Source organism: Delphinapterus leucas, chromosome 13 (assembly GCF_059928025.1).
Source record: "Delphinapterus leucas isolate spDelLeu-1000000601 "Yukka" chromosome 13, BTC_Dleu_Yukka2, whole genome shotgun sequence".
Lineage (NCBI taxonomy): Eukaryota > Metazoa > Chordata > Mammalia > Artiodactyla > Monodontidae > Delphinapterus > Delphinapterus leucas.
In genome coordinates this window covers 52,678,697-52,699,689 of record NC_143141.1, presented here as the reverse complement: position 1 = coordinate 52,699,689, position 20,993 = coordinate 52,678,697, and positions in this window count along the sequence as shown.

The window sequence follows — 20,993 nt, the reverse complement described above, 5'->3', positions numbered from 1 at the left end:
AGACGAGTAAGGAACTCCTGGAGATGTGGTCTGAAAAGGAAAAGGTAGAACGGAGGGAAGGGCATTCTCTTTAGAGAACACAGCCGAATGAAAGCATACAGGTCTAAAACAGGAAGGCACTGTCAAAGAACTGCAGGTTGTCTGGATGGCTGGAGCATGAGGCAGAGTGGGGGGTGGTAAAGGAAGGCACAGCAGATGACTTAGGTAGGCCGAGGCCAAACCAAGGAGGGTTTTTCTGCTCTGCCATAAAGTTTGATGTTTATTCTGAGGCCATAGAGATATAGGAATGATTTTTAAAATTGGAGTGACATAGTCACATCTGAATTTTACTAAATGTGGAAAATGGGAAAGAAGCGAAGTAGGAGTCAGGGAGGTCAGCTGGGAGGCTATAATTATGGTTCAGCCAAGGAATGACAGGTCTAGCCATAGTAGTAGCATGGAGAAAGGGGGGAGAGATCTGAGAGTATTTTGGAGGAGAAACAGCAGAATTCTGTGATCATTTATACAGGCAGATGAGAGAGAGGTAAAAGTTGAGAATGGTTTGCAGGTTTTTGGCTTGGATGAATAGGAGAAAATAAAGAAAGAGGGATATATTTTGGAGCAATGATAATGAGTTTAATTTTAGGTGTGCTGAATCTGAAGTAAAAACGGCTAAGACGAAAAGACAACCCTCAGAATGTGAGAAAATATTTGCAAACGAAGGAACTGATAAAGGATTAATCTCCAAAATATACAAGTAACCCATGCAGCTCAATATGAAAAAAACAAACAACCCAATCCAAAAATGGGCAGAAGACCTAAACAGGCATTTCTCCAAAGAAGATACACAGATGGCCAATAAACACATGAAAAGATGCTCAACACCACTAATCATCAGAGAAATGCAAATCAAAACTACAATGAGGTATCACCTCACACTGGTGAGAATGGCCATCATCAAAAAATCTACAAACAATAAATGCTGGAGAGGGTGTTGAGAAAAGGGAACCCTCTTGCACTGTTGGTGGGAATGTAAATTGGTACAGCCACTATGGAGAACAGTATGGAGGTTCCTTAAAAAACTAAAAATAAAACTACCATATGACCCAGCAATCTCACTACTGGGCATATACCCTGAGAAAACCGTAATTCAAAAAGAGTCATGTACCACAATGTTCATTGCAGCAGTATTTACAATAGCCAGGACATGGAAGCAACCTACGTGTCCATCGACAGATGAATAGATAAAGAAGATGTGGCACATATATACAATGGACTATTACTCAGCCATAAAAAGAAACGAAATTGAGTTATTTGTAGTGAGGTGGATGGACCCAGAGTCTGTCATATAGAGTGAAGTAAGTCAGGAAGAGAAAAACAAATACATATGCTAACACATATATACGGAATCTAAGAAAAAAAAATGGTTCTGAAGAACCTAGGAGCAGGACAGGAGTAAAGACACAGATGTAGAGAATGGACTTGAGGACATAGGGAGGGGGAAGGGTAAGCTGGGATGAAGTAAGAGAGTAGCACTGACATATATATACTACCAAATGTAAAATAGATAGCTAGTGGGAAGCAGCCGCATAGCACAGGGAGATCAGCTGGTACTCTGTGACCACCTAGAGGGGTGGGATAAGGAGGATGGGAGGGAGACGCAAGAGGGAGGGGGTATGGAGATATAAGTATGCATATAGCTGATTCACTTTGTTATACAGCAGAGACTAACACAACATTGTAAAGCAATTATACTCCAATAAAGAGGTTAGAAAAAAAAAAAAAAAGGCTAGCTATAGGAAAAAGAAATGAAATAGCCCAGCAGTCCTATAAACCAGAAATGCTATTTTGGGAATCAATAGATTTTTAAACTGATCGGCAATACTATCTGCTTCTAACAGTCTGCTCCAATATTTTGGGCTACTAGTCAATAATAGAAACATAGACAAGAATGACTTAATTTGTTGTGTTAGACTACCACTGCTTTTGAAAAAATAGAACTTAAATTTATGCTGTATCAGGAAATCAACTAAATTTGGCTTGTCTGTATAAGCAGCATAATTAGGAAAAAATAAGCATTTGCATTTGGTCAGTGAAGTGATGATAAACTCAAAGATTGCTTTTGGGACAACAGTGAAACACGTTAACTCAAGCTACTCTAATGCAATGTAGACAAACAATATTTATGCATCATCTCAAAAATATTTATACAGCATCTCATCATCTCATAGTTTACCAATTAAACTATGTATCACTTCGGTCATTATGGTTACTCCAGTTTAAAATTAACATGGCACAAATACACTTTAGTTGTTGAACTCAATCACACCATTCTTAAAGAAATCTGAATTTTAGGAACTATTGTCAGAGCAATAATAAAAATGAAAAGAGTGCATTAGCTAAGAATATCCATAATTAATAAATCAAGTATGTGTTAATGACCCGTACTGTGGTTAGCTCTATCAAGGGCACCATGCAGGATAAAGAATGAATTAAGAAGCTTAAGAGCTAATCAAGAAGACAATATTCATTAGTGAAAAAAAAAAAAAAATCAAAGGAAAGTACCCAAACAGAAGGAGAGACAGCTTAGTAGTAAAGAGTGTTAGGTCACAGGATGGACTGTTTGGGTTTAATTCTCAGTTCTGCTAATTACTAGCTATGTGATATTGGGCAAGTTGCCTTCTCTGAGCCTCAATTTTCTTATCTGTATAATGTGATGACATATGTGTCTACTTCACCAGTTGTTAAGAGAATTAAAAGAGATAATACATACAACATGCTTAAGGCAGTGCCACGGTCACGCTAACCATTCAGTAAATGTTAGCTCTAATGATAATAGTAATTAGTATTTTTATATCAATTCATAACCAATTGGTGAGGATAGGTAAGTGCTAAAGAGTTTCAAATAAGGGCAAGTTCAATGTGTCCTGGAGCATTTAGGCTATGTGCTGAGACTTTAAAAGCAAGATAAGCTTTGTGAGGTGAAAAGAGGAAACAAGAAGCCATTATAAGTCCCTGATACAATTTATTCATTCACTCACTCATTCATTCATTTCAAAATTCCCTGTAAAAACACTGAAGGATTATTTGATACCTGGTGTTAAAGGCCATGACGTGGCAAATGTGACTAAATTGAGGGTTTGTTCTGGAGAGCAGTGAGATACAAATAAGCGTGGGGCCTGTCATGAATAGCGGGGCCAAGGGTAGAACCACCATTGTTCTCATCTCAGCAGTCCTTCGCCACCCAGAAAGCATGATCGATATAATAAGCCACAGAGGGGCATGATAGCTTATGTATCTCCTTCAGTCTTTCCTTTTTGAAACACTCTTGTTAAAAAACTGTGCCTTAGAAATTGTACATTCTAGGCAGGAAAAAGCACAGGGAGCAGCCTGTTTGGTACTTTCCCACAACGCTTTTTGTTCTAGCTCCCTGAAGAATCTCATGGTCAGAATTTCAAAGAGTTTTCAACAGCCAATGTATAATTGATACTCTCTTCTGGAATTTAACTTTGGCAATGTCTGTGCACAGGCTATTGAAAGACTCTGGAATGAGTTAGTTGTATTATAACTCAAGGATACAAGTCTTAGGTTGTCCTTCCTATTTCTTTACACTCCCTAAGGAACTTTACTGCATTTCAATCTCTTTTGCCAACTCAAGGTTTTTGTGTTAGCACTGAGTTGCAAAGTCTATGGTTTTGACTAAATTTACTGGCCTAATTCAGTCACACAGACAGTCAATTTCATTAATTCAATTGGTCTGGTGAACTTTCCACTGAATTAATTGATTATTTTTTAATCTCAACTGGCTGAGTAACTTGATTGGACTTCTGGAAATGTATTTTCTGAGCACAGACAAAGGACAACTGTTTCTTTGTTAAATCCTGATATCAAAGCCACAAAAATTTGCATGGAAAAAAGCCCAAAGATCAAACTGTAAATGGATATTCCCCTTCTCAGGTCAATATTTGGAAAAGCAGATTCCCTCTCGCATACTTCTATTCTTAAGCCCACTCTCGCTTCATGCACATGGAGTAGTCCACAAGATGTTTATTATTAACGTTGCCTCCAGTACTTGTACAAATCATCTTCTACTTTTAAATGCCATCTCAGGAATCATTTGGAATCATAGCTAATAAGGTATATTCTACAAGCCATATTCCTGAATATATATATATATATATATATATTTTAATTCTACCATTATCTTTAGTACTCCAAATACATTTTTTCTCTTTAATGTCAATTGGGTAAGGGTCTGAGACATTATGAGAGCAATTTGTTTCCTTCCTCCAAACTGCTAATGACATTTATTTAAAGCATTCCATTTTCTTTTCTGTCCAATGAATCTAATTTTATCAAGTCACGTTCTAAGCATTGCATCTGGTGTTTTGTTTGACAGGACAGATTTGTGGGGCAAGTTCACCAACACATTATGATCAAGCATGGCTTGGATTAATATAACATGAATACACAAGCATACATTACAATTTAAATTTTACTTCACATGCAAAAAAAGTTATTTATAGAATTTAGATGAATTTCATGGTTTGTTATTGAAAATCTTTAGAAAGTATTATATTATTCTAAATGACATCCTTGTAAAAATGCAGTGCAGCTTTCATGGAAAGTGTAAAACTTATGTAAAGGTAATTCCTTTTTGAGCATGTATTTATTTTACACATTTTAACTAAAATCAACTGTTATGAACCTGTCTTCAACCATTCACTGACCAGCATTGGCAAATCTTGTTTTCAAGTTCTTAGCACTTTTTTTTTTTTTTTTTGCAGTACGCGGGCCTCTCACTGTTGTGGCCTCTCCCGTTGCAGAGCACAGGCTCCGGACACGCAGGCCTAGCGGCCATGGCTCACGGGCCCAGCCGCTCCGCGGCATGTGGGATCTTCCCGGACCGGGGCACGAACCCGTGTCCCCTGCATCGGCAGGCGGACTCTCAACCACTGCGCCACCAGGGAAGCCCCTCTTCACACATTTTTAATTTGGATCTTTGATGACTTGTTAAACGTAGAGTCTCTTTTCCCAGAGAATTTTTCAAATCACATATGGTAATCTTCCCTAATTGAATTTTTTTTTTCCACTGCTTGTTGCTAGTTCAAAATTATTCTCTTCTCTTCCACTGTCCCAACTCAGTACCATACAATATGTATGAGATGATGTAGAAGATAATTAGGAAAAGGGAAAGTCAGGAAACAGGCAGAGGTGGGGAAATAAAGCAGGGTGATTGAGAAGAGTGAATTGGAACCTATGAGGTCCATTTCACTGGTTTTATTAGCTCCTAAAGAGACAGTGCTTAGAGTGATTCAAAGGTAATGTGTTGAGACTATGGGCCACACAGAGAAGCATCAGAAATCTGAGTGACAATTGGAGGCCCAGAGTTGGAATGGGGAATTATCTACTTGTTACAAGATGCAGTATCACTCTGGAGCCCAGAGTTTGGTAGCTTTGGGGGGACATGCAGACACATGCTTGGTCTGAATTGAAACAGTGGCTACATTGGTATTTTCTTCTTCGCTATGCTTCACCAGCAGAAGAGTATGTAGAAGAGCAGATTCCCAAGCAGATTCCCAAGGAAGAGTGAAATAATGGGTGAATACCAAGTAGGGACTAAACATAATGCAGTGGTTTTTAAGCATAAGGGGGTAAACCTCCTCAGAGTGTGGGGCAGGGATTGAGGTCCTCCCTCACTTGAGTAAGCACATCAAGCCAGTAGACAGTCAGGCTACACAGAATCAAAGAAGAAGAAGTGATGTTGTCTGTTCTTACCATAGAGGAAGAAAGAAGCAAAGGTTGAACTACACAGGCAAGGAAGAAAAGCTAAAAGTGTTTTAGCTCTTCCAGAATCAAGATTGTAGTACAGTTTCATTACTTTGAAATATTATAAACTCCTCAAATCCACTAGAGTAAAGCTTACACACCATATATCAAAGTCAACTAGAGATGATTTGGGATTCCACACTATTGACCATTGAGAATTGATGGTAGTAAGACACTGTGAAATAAATTCCTTTGTTTGACTTACTTGAGCCTCACAAAAATCAAAAAGGTAAAATTATCTTCATTTGACTGATAAAACAATGTATTTGAAGAAAATACATCTTATAAAGTTTAACTAACTTGCCCTGAGTGATACAGTTGCTAAGTATTAGAATCAGGACATTTGTTTTCTATTTAACACCCGGTCCTATAAGCTGTGTTGTCTCTAAACATCACTTCAGGAAACCCCTCAATGTGTTTTGCTGAAAATTTAATTTAGGAAATATTAATGTCACATCTATTGTTTTTCTTAAGGATACAAGTTGTTCAATGAATACATAAATGTAGTATTCCTGATGACTGGATGAACTAACCTCAGGAAAAAAAAATAAAAAGTACTTTCTGAATTTATTTTGATTTTCCTTTTTATCAAATATATTATCCAATCCACTCTGAGCACACTGTAGAGACCTAGGAAGGATTCAGTTTTCATGTGAATTAGCTTTAAAATTTTTCAAAAAAGGTTTTAAAATAGCAGGTATGAATAAAAAATAAAATTTCAGTCAACTGGATCTTCAAGTGTCTCCACTAAGATCTGGAAGGCACAAAATTTTTCCATTTTTAAAGTAACAGCCTATAGAATATTACAAAGGATATTACATAGCCTTTGTGAGATGAAAATCATTTTAGCGTAGGGAAGAAATTAGCAGATATCAAGAGTATGCTACAGGAAAAGGAATTTCCTTTTTGAGTGACTTTAGGCAAAGTTAAGTTAAAGCAAAACAAAGCAAAAAATTAAGCATGCAGTGGTCAAAAAGGATAATCTGCTGGAATTCAGAGTTATGCTATCCATTTCTCAAACTGCTGGGCAACATTTTTAACAAATGACACTCTCAGCTATATCCCACGAGAATACTGAAACATGCAGCAGGCAGCTGGTTAGCACATCTTACAGCACTTAGTGTTCCATTATTACAATAGTAACAGATCATTTTCAAAAACCAATTCCATAGTCCATCTTTACATATATCCTTGCTTCTTTATCACTGCCTATGCAAACCCAAGGGACTTATTCATCAGCCTGCAGTCAAGACATTAAAAAGCAGAGAAGCTGGTCTCAGGGCAATTGGTCTTTACATTATCTGCCACATTTTAAGTGCATGACAACAACAACATCAAAAAAATAAAGTGTTGTTCTCTACTTTTTAAAATCAGTGCCTATTTTTCCAATGTCTATGAAGCATAGAAGACTGGGTCAGATGGAAATGGAATGATCTTAACCTGTTTTAAGAAGAACAATCAGAACTAAATCTCCCAAGGAACAAAACAAGTTGTGCTCTGTGTCTTATGCTCCTATTTTGGAAGTAAGGCCAGGCATGGGGCTGAACAGGCCATGCCGCCCTGGAAGACAGGAGCAAAGGGAACTGAAATATAGTAATATATGTGGGCACAAAAGAGCACCCTGGGGTCCCAAGCCATACAGGAGCAGCCTGGAATCAAGGACCTTGACTTGGGCTCATGAGAACTAACAGGCACGTAAGCAGATTTTATGTTACAAACAGCCCAGTAAAGACTAATTAATGAGTATTCAAGAAAACAGTAAGAAAAATAATTATTAAATACAAATGACTTAACATTAATCTAGATGTAATCTTCTAGTACTAATTCATTTCAACCCTTCCCCTCTAACCCCACCAAGCCATAAAAACTTGGAGGGAAAAGCAAAATAGGAGCTTTGCTTTGTTGAATTACTAGATGGTAATAAATATTGGTACTTAGCAGCCACGCCATTTTTATAACTAATCAAAGCAAGTGGTCTGATGTTAAGTCGATGATGTTTATGTAAATTTGATTTATTGGATGTGGTCACATTAACATTATGGCTGGAAAGCAGCACAGTAATTAAAACTGTGTTCTGACACTGATTAGCTGTGTAATCTTGGGCATGGCACTTTATCTTTCTAAACCTCAAGCTGCCTCATCTATAAAATAGAGGCCGATAATAATATCAACTTACAGAGATTTTGTGAAGATCAAATGTGATAGTGTATGAAACATAAAGCACAGTTCCTGACACAGAGCTAATAAATGGTAGCTGTAAGCCATTAAATAAAAATACAACCCCTATTAACTTGTAGGTTAGTACATAGCGACAAGGTCACAGGTTTGCATTCCCACCTAAATTAATTAATTTCCCTTTTCCATGTCCTAAAGCTGCCTGTCTAATACAGTATCTCTACCTGTGAACTGTGTGAGACCATGTGTATGGTCTGTCTTAGACCCCAGTACATTACCCAGATGGAAGACAGTGACTAACATCTTTCTAGCTACAAAGAACCTTATGGTTTTTCCCAAGAAAATCTCCTAAAGCTTTAGGCCATTTACTTATAATACACAAACAATCCATCTTTAAATTGCTCTCATTCACTTATACTATCCAATCTCTTCCTACTTTTTAAAAGGAGGTAAAAATTGACTTTTAACACAAAGTGCTGATAACAGTATCAAAATTATGGTGTTCAACTTCTTGGCTTATTAAGATGAAATAAGGGAAAAGAAAATCTATTAGAATCTTCGTGCCTTGGTTGGCACACGTAACAGCGCTAAACTTAGGGCATTTTTCAGCATTTAATAATGTTATAGCTTGGTGTCAGTTCAAAGGCAGAAAGGGTCAAACAAAAGCAAGTCATGGTGACGTGCAATATTGTTTCATTATCAGGAGATAACACCATCCCACTCCAATAGGCTGACATGGGTTGCAATCTTCAGTAGCTAATATTTCCAAGGATCTAGCAAGAATCAGTGAAACAGTACATGCCATGTCCTAAGGTCTAGGAAAGGAACAAAATTAATCTCAGTAATGTAGGAGTAATTTTAAAAGGTAAAGCTCATATACACATTTTTATCGACCTAAATAGCTGTATTAATTACAAGACTTTGAGGGGAGGGGAGTGAGCTCAATACTTTATAATGAGTTTCATATATAGTAACACATTTATACACAAGTTTTACATATATATGCATATATGTCTATGTACAGATATAGTTATATAACTAAATACATACTTATTCATCAACCATAGAGGGCCTATTATGTGTGGTGTCCTTTAATAATATAGAGGAGGCAACTTTCAGTTGCTCTGTGTACACAGATCACACTTATCTTGAAGGTGCTTAGCCTGCAGTCCTAACTTCCCAGAACATAGATAATAATCAGGAAGCAAATGAAGAAAGTATCTGAAAGCTGAAATAGCTATGGCATAATTCCTTCACAGAAGTTTATTCACTTTTGCACATGGAAGTGCTCTTTAGAACCTCCCCTGTAATCTATTGGCTCTATCTTTGATGGGATTCTAAATTTTGTGCTATTTAGCTTCCTAGTCTACAGCAAATGAGAAGCAAACAGCTACTCTAACCTGGAAGAGGCTTCAATAAGCAGGCATATTGATAACAACAAGCAACCGCTCTCCTAATAAGGGAGGAGGATGAAACAATTGAATTACAAAAGATAGATATAGGAATTTAGAAAGTCTAGTAGCTTAGCATGAGGGCAACAGCTTTATACACTTCAGCAGCCCCACAGGAATTACCGTATTATAGCACAGTACAGGGATCAATGTTCATAATGATGACCCTGAGTTATCAAAAAGAGGTTCAGTTATGTTAGCAGGTTCCATTCAACAAGGTAGGAATTGTGTATTACTTTCAAAATGGTAAAATGAAACAGAAAAGTTTTGTTGCACAAAGTGGAAAACATCACTTACCTGGAAAGTTCATTTTTGTAAAACAATCTTCTTGAATGGTATCAGATAGTTACTATATGTATCCATCTATCCATCCTATGTATCTCATTTCCTGCAATTTTCTGTTCTTTTAGTTTATCTAAATTACCCACTACTCCTACCACTGCAAATCTCACCAAACTATAATATAGTATACTAATTAGGACACTACATTCACACTAACGGCTGAACTGTATTATTTATAATTGTATTTTCAGACCAACTCTGAAATGTGAATGATAATTTTAAAGAATTCCATAAAAATACATTCCTGACAGCTCAGGAAAAAATGAACGAGAAAATACATAGTGTTGGGTGGTTTCTGTTTTACTGTCTATAGTTGAGTTGTTTCCCAAATATCTCTTCCAGCCTGCAAGGCAGACATGAATTCACACATAGTGACAAGCCCTAAGGAACTTCATGAATCATCTAATATATGTCAAGATGCAGATTATGATACACTCAGAGATGGTGTTTTGCCCACATCCCAGTTTATATCCATATTAAATTGCTAAGACAAAACTTTGAAATCCCACTTTCTGTTTCATTTCCTCTACCTTATGTTAGACAAGAATAAATTGGCATGTGTGCTTTACATTAGATTGTACAATTCTTGCTGTACATATTATTTTTTCGTAAAGAATGCTGGGAATCCACCTCCTGTTGACAAACATGAACAGAACATGAATCAGAGAGTTTGAACTTTGAGTCTTAGATGAGAGTTAGACCACTAAATAATGAAGACACCAAAAATGGGAAGATACAATTGTTTTTCCAAAGACAATTTTCTAAGAATTATTGTAAATTACAAATTTTTATAAATGGATTTAATTTTGGTTTGTTTCATTCTTGAAGTTAAATAAAACCAGTTTTTTTATATTCTAGAAATGAACATCTCACTTAAACAAGCTTTATTATTATTATTATTTTAATTCACTTTCTTCCAACCTTAACTTTTAAGATACTAGCTTGGCTGTTCTTGATACTCTTTTTCACTCTTTTTTCCTTAAGTGCTGCCACATACCATGATCTAGCCCATATCTTCTGCCCTTCTCTCTAAATGTTAGGCATATCACCCTGTGGGGCTGAAACCAACACACTGAGGACCGTCCAATATCCTTGTATGTCACTGTCTTCTTTACATGGTCTTTTTGGCATTTCTGTCTGGATATCCTATCCTTTCCAACTTGATGGGACCCAAATTACAATCATTTTCTATCTCACAAACTTGTTTCTTGACGCCAGCTTGTGTCCACTGCTATCATTTCAAAACTTTGAGTCATCTAATTCTCTTATTCTTTATATTCATTTAGACATGACATCTTGTCACTTTTTCTTTTGGAATATTTCTCATTTCCATTCTTTCATCTCCATTCCCAACCTCCTCCAACTAGTATAGGACCCATAAGTTGAGGCCTTTATTACCATAGCAGTCTCTGGTCTCTCTTTTTGCCTCAAATTCATTTTACAATTAATAGTCTTAATTTTGTTTTATACTGTCAGTATCTTATTTAAAATACTAATTGAGCAACTTGTTCCATTTTCCTACTTCTCACCTAAAAGCAGCTGCAGAAAGACCAAACTTATGGTCTTTGCATCGTCAAACCCTCACATTTCTTTTGCATTTGAAAAATCATAGCAGATTTGTTTTAACATCTCTGTATTTTCCATGTCATCATCGGGGGTTACATACCTAGAATCATGCTCTGCTGTAACTCTCTTTTCTTCTACACACAAGTTTGACCAAGCCAAAGATACAGCTCCTGCTTCTAAAGACAAGTCTTGAAAGTAGACAGGCTTTCTCTAAGTATAAATTCAGGGGCTTGGAGCTACTTACTTCTCTCCCTCCCAAATTTCTTCTTCCTTTCTTTCTGATGCCTACAGTTCTACAACTAGAAATATACCCTTCTGGGTTTAAAGGTGAATCCTCATAACCTTCCACATCTCCCAGTAAAAAAATGCCAGAAGATATTTTGTATTTAAACTGGAGTTTGGAAACTGACTTGCAGAATGTTACATTTAGCCAATATAGAATAAAAAAAAAAAAAAAAAAGGAAGTGGTTGCCCACATTTACAAATATTAGGACTCAAATAAAAATTTAGATGTCCAGTTTTTCTAAAAAAATCTAGTCTTACTGGGTCTTCATCTTGTGTAATAGAGATGAAGGGGATTCCAATGGTGAGGCAGACCTTCTCTGATTCACAGACTGTACCCCTGCCTGTCATCTTACACTGGGTCAGCTTCACTCAACTACATCACCTGCCAGGCATTTGATTCTGAGAACCTTTCTTTATTTTATTGGTCATTTACACCTTATAAAGAACAATATTTGAGTTAGTTTCCTCAGGGCTGGGTTTCATAGGATCAAAATGGAGTATGAGGTGGCTGATAATTACGGAAAGGGAAAGAAGACTGGGGTGGGGAGGGGCTATTTAGAACAGACTGCCTTGGTATAGCAAAGGCAAATATGATCCATTTCACTCTTTTGCGAGGTCTTGGCCCTGCTTGCTTCTCTACTGTAAGAACTATGCCTGCAATAGAACATTCTTAGAAAAATTCAATTTCCAAATTATATTAGGAAAGATCTAGACAGCTACAGGTCTGGAGATAACACAGAGTAATCAAAAAGGAACAGGCTACACCCAAATCCACAGCCTAAGTGATATCAGCCAGAGTTACATGGGTTTAGGTTTTCAATACAAATTGAAACAATGCATTCTTATCTGCACAGGCGTCCTGGGGATGCTATAATGTTTCTTAGGCCAGAGTCCACTGTTACCATCTTATTATATGTAACTAGTTGAGGCTGCAACTGGAAATCACAGCAAATTCCTCTTACATTCCTTGGGCCTTTCTAAAAGGAGCTCCCTTGGGAGAAACATGACATTATTTTATACAGATAAAAAGGAATCTTGTCACTATAAGCCCATGCCAGCCCAACTCAGAAAAAAAAATCAGCCCACTTTGTCGAGGTCCTCTGTCCATCTGCAGAAATGCTACTGCTTGTCTTATTTAATAAATGAAAGCAATTTTTAAAAAAGCACACAATCTATAAAATGCTACATAAAACCACATTGAAACTACAAGTAAAAACTGACAACCAACAAAATCCTGCTTTCAAATCCAATTTCTTAGAAAGGCCTTGATTCTGCAATGTCTACCACATCTCGATTCCCTCCCCAGGGAGAGGATAATAGCATTAAAGGTCACTGGTAGGGACTGTTGCCAAGTCAACGAGACAAGGACTCTCTCTCTCCAGAGATGTATCAAAGTGTGCAGTGATGGGTTGATTAGGTCAGAGTATCTTCTGTATTATGCATGTAAATGGGAATTAATGTCCTCAGAGTGACAGCCGCTATTTTGTTGAGTTTGGTAAAAATGAAACCTTGTACTTAACCCTCAAACCAATTCTCTGAAGTCTGTGTTGGGAGGAGGATGCAAGACAGTATTTCCATAATTAAGTAGTTTGTATCTGACTTATCTATTTCTTCAACTCAGAACTCAAAATATTTAGCACTGAACAGAAAGAGAATACACATTTCATTAGCATTTCTTTGGGTTTGTTTCCTCCTATAACAAGGTAACTGCTGAAAAACAATGAAGAGTAAGGCTATTTATGGCCAAATTGTAGGAGAAAATCAGTAGGGTATTTAAAGATGAGATTAGTAACACCTCATTTACCTGGGTATTTCCTGGGAAAGAATAGTTCTGGAGAACTGATTTTTCCATGTGCTTAAAGCTTATTCCCACTTAAGACCGAAATTTTAGATAGTAATTTTTATAAAATAGATTACCAATTGGCTTCCTGCCTTCCTACATAGATGTATGTAAACATAATGTTATCTTTTTTTTTTTTCCTTGATGACTCAGGGGTCATCTTGGTGAGGATTCATTATTGTACCATATGGCTATATAGTTCTATGCCTACTATAGCATTTTTCTCTCTCGGCCCTCAATGTCAAGCTTTCAGCTGTCACTTTGGGTGTCACTAGCCTCTTCTCAGCTTCCCCTTTGCTGTTTCTAATGTGTTGTGGGCTGAGAAACCAGATAACCAGGCTGATTAAGAATGACACGCTGAATAAAAGTCAATGGGGCTCAGAGTGAGGCACGAAGAAATAAAATGCATGTACTTAACATGGAGGTTTCATGAAAACAATTTTGGATATGCAGAAGCTTTTTCACTTAACTTTAGATTTCGGGCAATCCCATTAGGGTTGAGGTTGCTCTTTGAGTTGGCAGGATATTTCTGCATTTAGTGTCAAAGTATTTCTCCATGGAGAGACAGATAGTCTAGACAAGATACAAGCAAGAGAAGCTAAGCAGACTCTCTGGAAGTAAAGGGATTGTGACAGACAATACTCAAGGACCCTAGTCTAAAACCTCAGAAAACTATAAAGATCAAAATCTTCCCTTGATCACTAGACGTCTTTTTTTTTTTCATGTAGAGATGAAAGGCAATGTCTAGAAGGCCAAAATTGAAGGATAATAGGCAAAATGTATGGTTTCCTGTTAGAATCTTCCAGAATTGCACCTTTACCCCTTATAACCGAATGGTGGGCCAGGTGAGATGGGAGAACCTTAGAAAGGAAAAGGTCAGAACTAGGTGTGTTTTCACATGTATCAGTATGAAGCTGTCTCTACTTCACTTCCACCTCTTTCCAGAAAATGCCCAAATCAGGGCCCCTACCTAAAGTCTTTTTCCTTGTGTCTAATGCTGTCCCTGGGGATAGTCTATGGGGTCCCCAAATGCCTGTGACATCCAGAGCCTCCCCATCTCCACACACCACCACAGCCTGGTATTAAAACATAGACTCACCCATCCGCCTATCTGTATTCGAATGACTTCATCTTGATGGCTTAGCAACAACCAGAACTCTCCCTTCAGATCCCTCTATATTTATTTATGGCACACACAATCCATTTTTGTCCTCTTTAAATACTTCCCTCAATGGTCATGATAAAGGGATTTCATGTCTCTAAAACACATAAAGGGTGTGGGGCTGGGTGGGAAGGAGACATGCTTTTCCTGTCCCTCTATCCCTAGGGCCCAGGTGTAGCCAGGTCTTCACTGCACTCAGTAGAGATTTCTTAGATTCAAGCAAAGATGAGAGCAGAGACAGCATCCCTTATCTTGTCAGGAACTTCTTTTCTTTCCAGCATCACACGATGGGCTTTTGTTTTTATTTATTGCCAACCTGTATGCAGGACAGCAAGGCCCTCCCAGAGTCCCAAACACTCTCAAGAGTAAAACTAGTATGAAATCCAGTAGAAGAATATTGATGATACAATTAGTCCCAAAGCTCAAAGGCCACAGGGCAACATCATGGGCTTGCTGCTAATAATCACAATGTTTTCCTCTGTAGAGGCATGTTGTTTTTCAGGTCTTTTGTACCACACTAAGCTACACCTGCTTCCTCCACATTGCAACTGGATTCTTTTCCAATCTGGAGACTTAAAAATAAATAGAAATACCCCTTGACTATTAATAGTTGGGTTTTCTGCAACTGTATCTAAGTCATGTGAACATGAATCAGGGTAATCAATTTATTCTATTTTAAGACACTGAAATTGAGATCCACATCAAACCATTTTAAATCTACATTCAACTAAATTAAATATATACAAACTTATTGCATTAAAAGCAAACTGAAATTGAGATCCACATCAAACCATTTTAATTCTACATTCAACTAAATTTAATATATACAAACTTATTGCATTAAAAGCAAACTGAAATTGAGATCCACATCAAACCATTTTAAATCTACATTCAACTAAATTTAATATATACAAACTTATTGCCTTAAAAGCAAACTGAAACAAAATATCACTGTAGATAAACCAGTAAAAAGTATACACTCTCTGAAGCCCGCATGTTATCCGTTTTTTCAGAAATGTTAAAAGCCTGACCCCCCCCAAAATAATAATAGTAATAATAAATAATAGACTTGTCAACAAAACCAGTTCTACAGTTCCATCAGGCTCACAGATTTCAGTCAGTACAAAATGGGCTCCATTTAAAAAAATTCTCTGTATAGCAAAGCCCAGCTCAAAATCACACCCTCTAAGAAGCCATCCAGGCTTCCCAGCCAGAAGTCTTTGGTTTATATCTTGCCCCTAAGTTTACTATGGCTGCTTGGTTTCGCTCTGTTGTTGTGGTAATTTTTATCATATGAACCCTTCTCTAATAAATAATAAGCTCTTAGGTAGCAAAAGAAGTTCTTCCCATCTCCACATTATCCAAAAGTACCTAGAAGAGAGTCCAATGTAGATACGGAATTAGACTCAAGATTGCCATCCATTGCTTTGTCTACCAAAAAAAAAAAAAGTTATTTTGAAATGAAGAAACAAAACTAATCATTTTATAAACCCATTTGTGGTTTCTCACCTGCTCGTATTTTAAATAACAACTGCAAACAGAACGATGTGATAATAACATTTCATTTTTACATAAAATTTTAAGTCAAACTCAACTTTCCAACTGCTACAATTTGCTGTTAGGCTAATCAGTAATTGTACCTAACCTGAAATGCAAAACACAACAAAAAACATGGTGATATAAAACAGAATATTCCAGGCAATCATAAATATGCGTTCAACAGCCTCTTCTATGAATGATTCAGCACATAGACCTATGACATTCTGATGGTACTCTTCATGTATAGAATAAAAACCATCTAGAGGCAGCAAAATGGATGAATTCTCTAATGCATCATACCGTGAAACCATCAGAGCCTTGGATGTGAGACTTGGAGGGAACAGGGAAGAATTTGCAAGTGTCTGGATTTCTCTGAATCTTTACTCAGAGATGTCATTTGCAACTAAATTCATGGGTGTGAGAGTGAGTGTGATAGAAATGAATTATAATGTGCACCCCCCCAAAAAAAAACCTGTTGCCTTTACTCTCCACACTTCTAACGGAAAATGAGTGGGGCTTTTTCCCACACCAACTAATTCCACAGCTCTCCAGACACCAACTGGGTGTCCTACAATTCAATTCTGACACTAACAACCAGGAGTTAGAGTCGACCCCAGAGGTTAAGTCCCACAAGACTGTTCCCCACTTCGGGTACCAATTTCAAGTCCTAAGTTGTCACCTGTACTTTTGTGTCCCATGTCCCCTTCCTCAAGTTTAATAATTTGCTAGAACAGCTCACAGAAGTCAGGAAAGCTCTTTACTATTACCCATTTATCATAATAAATATAATTCATGTATCTTTTTGAATTAGTGTTTTTGTTTCTTTTGGATATATACCCAGGAGTGGAATTGCTGGGTTATATGGCACTAATTCGAAAAGATACATGCACCCCAATGCTCCTAGCAGCATTATTTACAATTGCCAAGATATAGAAGCAACCTGTCCATCAACAAATGAATGGATAAAGAAGATGCGGTATCTATATACAATGGAATGCTACTCAGCCATAAAAAAGAATAAAAATTTTGCCATTTGCAACAACATGGATGAACTTGGAAGGTATTATGCTAAGTGAAATAAGTCAGACAGAGAATGACAAATACTGCATGATATCACTTATATGTGGAATCTAAAAAATACAACAAACTAGTGAATATAGCAAAAAAGAAACAGACTCACAGAACAAATTAATGGTTACCAATGATGAAAGGGGCAATATAGGGGTGGGGGATTAAGAGGTACAAATTATTCTGTACAAAATAAGCTACAAGGATATATTGTACAACACAGGGAATATAGCCAATATTTTATAATAAAGTGGAATATAACCTTTAAAAATTATGAATCACTATACTGTACACCTGTAACTTATGTAATATTGTACATCAACTATATTCAATAAAAAAGTTTTTTAAAGATTATAATTCAGAAAGAGCCAAATGGAAGAGATGTATAGGGCAAGGTATGTGGGAGGGGCATGGAGTGTCCATCCCTTCTGCAGATTTGCACCTTGATATGTTCACTAACTCAGAAGCTCTCTGAACCCCTTTGGTTAGAGTTTTTATGGAGGTTTTATTATGTAGGTATGAGAGATTAAGTTATTGGCCATTGGTGATTGAACTCAGTCTCTAGCCCCTTTCCCCTCCCCAGAGGGTCGGGGGCTAGTGCTAAAAGTTCCGGGCCTCTAATCACTGGTTGGTTCCTCTGATAACCAGCCCCCATTGTCCTGTATCACACCATTAGCTTAATCTCAGGTATGGTTGGAAGAGGGTTATTATGAATAACTAAAGACATACCTCTCAACCATATCTCCATAGGATTTTAGGAACTGTGGGCCAGGAACCAGGGAGGAAGACCAACTATACATTTCCTATCACAACGTAACGGTCTCTCTTAAGTGGCCTTGAAAACATATATTTGTGCAGAAATACATTACACACCTGTGCTGAAGCACTCTTATCCTAAGTGTCATCTTAGAACACAGATCTGATCAAGTTCTGGGCTTGAAAATGCTAATTTCTTTGACCTAAGTGGCTCAAACCAAAGGAGATAAAATACGCTAAGCACTTTTCCTGATTCTCTCTTCCACAAACGCACACAAATAATAAACTAACCACTCTCCTCCTCATTCTTTCCCTCTAACCATGAGAACTGCTTAACTATTGTGTTCCCTGTATTATCTACACGAAACATCTGCCCCTCATCAGGTACAACAGATTAAACGATGTATTAAACCGGACATTAAATTTGGCATGCTGTTTCAATCACCTCACTGTCCTGGGGTGACATTTTTCTAAAGGCATTTTCTTTTAATACTTCAAAAGTCAATGATTACATTTTAGATGGAGGCATGACAGGAATGTCTAATGGTCACACAAATGTCTTTGTAGGCAAATACATAGAGGCTTTAAAGATGTGAGGAGAGTCATGTATAGTTGGTTTATACACTAAGTGATTTTAGAAAAGAAACTTCTTAGCTTGAAAATACACACAAAAAAATGAATAAAAGCTCTGACATGGGGAAAGAAAATCTCAGGAAGGTGAACTGGGCTTGAATAACTTGTGTTACATGTAAATGGAAATTCCTGTTTCAGAATAGTATTTTATCGGCTTAATTTTGCACTAGCTAACAGGCTCAGATTGCCTTGTTATCTCATATTTTTATAGCAATTCAAATAAATGACTTTTTTTTAACATCAAAGTTGAAAAAAAATTAAATCTCTTTAAATGTTCATTTTATTTCATTAGGAGGGAGAAAAGTGTCTTATTTTCTTAAGTGGAAAGAGTATATATACCAGTTTTGTTCTTAAATGCCATTGTAAAGATTTGTGATGCTTTTTATTTTTACAATCAGCGTTGCTGTTTCTGCACTGCAGAATACTGCACTTTATAGAATTGTCAGGTTGGACAAAAGAAGACAAGAAGGAACATTGAATAACTACCCAGTTTCCTTTAGGACTCTTGCCCCCATCGCAGATTAATAGCCCTCCTTGGTCTTGGTCAGTCTTCTGGTGGCCATAAAACCCCTCAAGCAGGCTCAGGGCTACTCCCATATAAAACCCTGGATAAAGAAGATGTGGCACATATATACAATGGAATATTACTCAGCCATAAAAAGAAATGAAATTGAGTTATTTGTAGTGAGGTGGATGGACCTAGAGTCTGTCATACAGAGTGAAGTCAGTCAGAAAGAGAAAAACAAATACCATATGCTAACATATATATATGGAATCCAAAAAAAAAAAAAAAAAAGGTTCTGAAGAACCTAGGGGCAGGACAGGAATAAAGACACAGACATAGAGAATGGACTTGAGCACACGGGTGGGGGAAGGGTAAGCTGGGACAAAGTGAGAGAGTGACATGGACTTATATACACTACCAAATGTAAAACAGATAGCCAGTGGGAAGCAGCTGCATAGCACAGGGACATCAGCTAGGTGTTTTGTGACCACCTAGAGGGGTGGGATAGGGAGGGTGGGAGGGAGACGTAAGAGGGAGGGGATACGAGGATACATGTATATGTATAGCTGATTCAGTTTGTTATAAAGCAGAAACTAACACACCATTGTAAAGCAATTATACTCCAATAAAGATGTTTTAAAAAAAAAACCTCTCCCTTTGCTTTCTCCCTGTGAACTATAATAGTAGCCCACAGCTCCTGTTCCCCATGAAGAAGACAGAATATTCATTTGCAAAGTCTTCCAAAATAAACTTAGTTTTACTTCTACATAAATTTGAAGCTATCTAGATGTAAGTTACCTATACTCATCTGAAAAGCATTTAACTTGTATCCTGTATTGATTCAGTCTGGCTTTGGGATATATATCTGGGCATGAAAACAAAGCAAAAAATATCAAATGGATTGACTTGAGACCATAAAAAAGAAAAGGTTCTATCTAATCTTTACTAATCCCCCCTTTCCTCTTTTATTTTCCAAGTGAGTTAACTAAGATATATATATATATATATATATATATATATATATATGAAAATTATTTTGGAACATATAATCTAACTGATCCTCCATAAGAAAAGCAAGCTGTATTTCATAAATAGAATTAAAATGCCTCTGAATAGTATTAAAGATTGTATCATTAAAACATCCTATTTTAAACATAATTCCTTTTTCATTCTCTGGTTGCTTCTTTGTGCTTTACAATAACATGCTATGCACTGTATGTTAGCAGTAATGTTATATGCTGTTTTTAGCTTGTTCTGGATTTATCTTTTCAAGGTCAAAGCATTCCAGCACGCCTAAGAAGCTACTCTGTGGAGATCTTTTTTTCATAACTTCTTTTTCTTCTTAATTCCCAGACATATTTAAAATTCTAATCAGAGTGTGAAGGGCCACACTTGACTATAACACAGAGAATCTAATATCACTCATCCACCACTATTTTGTCCCTGTTTATTTTATGCCCCATCAACAAAAAGTTATCTTTGCAATCAATCTCGTTAGAGTTGCCAGTAATGAGATTAAAAATTGAGGAGAGGTGCTTTTTCTTTTCTTTCCTTTTCTTTTCTCCCCCCTTTTCCCCATCCCCCCTTTTCTTTCCCCCCCCCCTTTTAGGTGGTATGAGTCACTCTATCAGTGCTGCATTTAACCAATTACTCACACCCCTTCTAATCTATCCTTGTCAGCGTTTTCATATTAGCACGACACGAAAGTTCCACTATCAATCACTGTTTCTTCAGCTGCCAGTCAATATTCACTTTGTGAATATTGGCCCTGAATCCTAATCTGTGACAATCTACGAGTTTCATATTTAATTTAAAAAGTTCAATCTGAAAAAAGATACAAAACTATTCGTGAATTCTTGTAAA